The sequence below is a fragment of the Piliocolobus tephrosceles genome, chromosome 15, assembly GCF_002776525.5.
Source record: "Piliocolobus tephrosceles isolate RC106 chromosome 15, ASM277652v3, whole genome shotgun sequence".
NCBI classification, from domain to species: domain Eukaryota; kingdom Metazoa; phylum Chordata; class Mammalia; order Primates; family Cercopithecidae; genus Piliocolobus; species Piliocolobus tephrosceles.
Window position 1 is genome coordinate 11772925 of NC_045448.1, and position 3606 is coordinate 11776530.

The following is a 3606-nucleotide window of genomic DNA, read 5'->3' on the forward strand; positions in this document are numbered from 1 at the left end:
TTTAAATCCTTTGCCCTTTAAAAAATTGGGTTGTCTTTTTGTTGCATTCTATGAGACTTTATATATATATACACTCACACACACATATATGGATATTCTGGAACCAGATGCCTTATTAATGTGATTTGCAAGTAATTTTTCCCATTCTGTGGGTTATATGTTCACTTTATGATGATGATCTTTGAAACCCAAAAGTTTTTAATTTTCATGAATTCCCATTTATCTATTTTTTCCCTTTATCACTTGTGCTGTTGGTGTCATATATGAATTGAAACCATTGCCTAACCCAAAGCCACAAAGAGTTACTCTTTTGTTTTCTTCTATAAGTTTAATAATCTTAGCTTTTATATTTAGGTATATGATCCATTTTGAGTTGATTTTTTATGCCTGTGAAGTAGTGGTCCAACTTCACGTTTTACATATTGTTTGTTTGTTTGTTTGTTTGTTTGAGACAGAGTCTCCCTCTGTCGCCCAGGCTGGAGTGCAGTGGCACGATCTCAGCTCACTGCAACCTCTGCCTCCCAGTTTCAAGCGATTCTCCTCAGTAGCTGGGACTAATTTAGACTGGGACCAAATTAGCTATGCCTGGCTAGGTTTTTGTATTTTTAGTAGAGACGGGGTTTCACCATGTTAGCCAGGATGGTCTTGATCTCCTGACCTTGTGATCCGTCTGCCTCGGCCTCCCAAAGTGCTGGGATTACAGGTGTGAGCCACCGTACCTGGCCACATATTGTTTTAAAACAACAGTTTTGTAAAACATCCAGTTGTTCCAATGTCATTTGTTGAAAACAGAATTCTTGCCCCCATCTTGTCATGCTTGTTGAAAATCAATTGATATAAGTATTATTCCTTTCCTTTTTATTTATTTATTTATTTTTTTGAGATAGAGTTTAGCTCTGTTGCCCAGGCTGGAATGCAGTGGTGATCTCAGCTCACTGCAAGCTCCGCCTCCCGGATTCACACCATTCTCCTGCCTCAGCCTCCCGAGTAGCTGGGACTACAGGTGCCCACCACCACGCCTGGTTAAGTTTTTGTATTTTCGGTAGAGATGGGGTTTCACCGTGTTAGCCAGGATGGTCTTGATCTCCTGACCTCGTGATGCGCCTTGGCCTCCCAAAGTGCTGGGATTACAGGCTTGAGCCACCACGCCCGGCCTATTCCCTTCCATTTTAATAGCTGGCCTTGACATTCCCATTCATAATCTTATATCTTACCCCATTCAAGGTAGTACCACTGGCTTACCCTTGAATAAACAGATCAAAGAGAGCCGGTCTAAAAGTTTGAGTGTATTTATTTTTAAACTTGGAGAAGGGAAAGTCTTTCCAGGCAACATAGAAAACCCAGAAGCTATAAAAGAAAAGATACATACATATGACTATATACAAATTTTGCATTTCTATTTGGCACAGAAGAGCTCAAAGGAAAACAAACAAATCTGGGGAATGGATCTGCAACAAATATGACAAATGAAAGGCTAATTTTCTTCATCTTTAAAGAGCCCACCAATAAGACATTTATAAATTAATAGAAAAGCCAGTAAAGAATATAAACAAGTACATTTAAAAGGTGTTCAATACATCTTTTAGTTAAGGAGATGCAAATAAAAATTATGATTTACCGTGTTTTTTTCTTAGAAAGGTAAACATTAAAACACTAGCTCATGGGAAGTGCTGCTAGTGACTGGCTGATGGGGTGGAGAACAGATATTCTCACAAATTACGGGAGTGCAGGTTGTTGCTACTATTATGGATTGTAATTTGCCAACGTCTGCTAAAACACAAATTGCTCATATTTTGATCTACAAATTTCATTGCTATGAATACTTGCTAGAGTGAAGAAAAAAAAAAAAAAAAAAGGAACACAAGCTTGGAAGTAGCCTAAATGTTTAATCAGGAATACTAAACAGTCATCAAGTAGCTTCATATATCTTAATATGGAAAAACCCCTAAAAATATTTTCAGGGCAAGATTCACAATACTGTAAAATGCACATGATATGGACCAAATTGTATAATTCCCCCCCACACACAAATCAGAACTTCCACAAAACCATGTGTTTCAGAAACACAGACCATGAAGTGAAATCTCATCATACACACATTTAAAAAATGTAAATATAAAATAAAATGTATAAAAACACAATGTAAAGGTAAACATGCCAAGTGAAAATTAAAAATTATAAGTGCATTCACATGGGTTAGCATAACATTAAGTCTAAGCAGAGTGTGTGTTGTTGCTGTTCTTAAAAGGATGCATTAAGCACCTGATAATAGTGATTATCGTTTGGGGGAGGGACCAGGAAGGGAAAGATGCATGTACTTTTCATTTTATAACCTTGCACATCACTGAGCAGCCTCACACAGTGCAGGGTGGTATTTTTACTTTAAAAAATACGGTCAATTGGAGCCGGGCGTGGTGGCTCACACCAGCACTTTGGGAGGCCAAGGTGGGTGGATCACAAGGTCAGGAGATCGAGACCATCCTGGCTAAGATGGTGAAACCCCATCTCTTCTAAAAGTACAAAAAAATTAGCTGGGTGTGGTGGCGGGTGCCTGTAGTCCCAGCTACTCAGGAGGCTGAGGCAGGAGAATGGCATGAACCTGGGAGGCGGAGCTTGCAGTGAGCCGAGATTGCTCCACTGCACTCCAGCCTGGGTGACAGAGCGGGACTCCATCTCAAAAAAAAAAAAAATATATATATATATATATGTATATATATATATATATGTATGTATGTATGTATGGTCAATTGGTGGTATTTGAGTGATGGGATTATGAGCCAATGTTTTCCGACTTTCTAGAGCTCTGTATTAAAAACAAATTATAGTTTGTTTTTTAAATTAACATTCTTAAAATACCTACCAGTTGCACTTTACCAACTGCAGTCAAATTTCTAAAGCTTGTTAGGTGATGGGGCTGCTAGAAGCCATGTGCTTATGAGAGAATGCATTCAATGTTGACATTTATCATCTGCTTCTTTTAAAATAATTTTGGTAAACTATTCCTAACATAAAATGTACAATTTAACCATTTTTAAGGGTGCCGCTCAGTGGCATTAGGTACATTTACATTGTTGTTCAACCATCGTCATCCATCTCCACAAGTCTTTTCATCATCGCAGACTGATACCCTGTTCCCATTTAATAAGAGTTCCTCATTCCTCACTCCAATCCAGGCAACCACCATTCTACTCTTCGTGTCTATGAATTTGGCTGCTCTAGGTGCCTTATATCAGTGCAATTATACTGTATTTGTCCTTCTGGGTCTGGTTTACTCCACTTAGGATAATGTCCTCAAGGTTCATCTGTGTTGTGGTATGTCAGAGTTTCTTTCCCTTTGAAGACTGAATAATATTCCATTGTATGTATGTGGCACGTTTTGTTTCTCTGTTGATCCACTGATGAACACTTGAGTTGCTTCCACCTGTTGGCTATTGTGAATAATTCTGCCATGCATATGGATGCACAAGTGTCTGTGTGAGACCCTGCTTTCAATTCCTCTGGAAATATGCCCAGAAGTAGAATTTCTGGATCATGTGGAAATTCTATATTTAATCTTTTGAGGAACCGCCATACTGTTTTCCACAAATGGCTGCACCATTTAACTCT

The 3606-nt window shown here is 38.6% G+C and overlaps 1 non-coding gene across 1 annotated transcript; it reads right to left on the reverse strand.

The window, feature by feature from the left end:
* Nucleotides 1-2027: 2027 nt before the first annotated feature.
* LOC111532398 lies at nt 2028-2097 on the reverse strand. The gene has a single exon (XR_002728534.1). It is a non-coding gene; the product is annotated as a small nucleolar RNA SNORD18 (small nucleolar RNA).
* Between the last annotated feature and the right edge of the window lie 1509 nt (nt 2098-3606).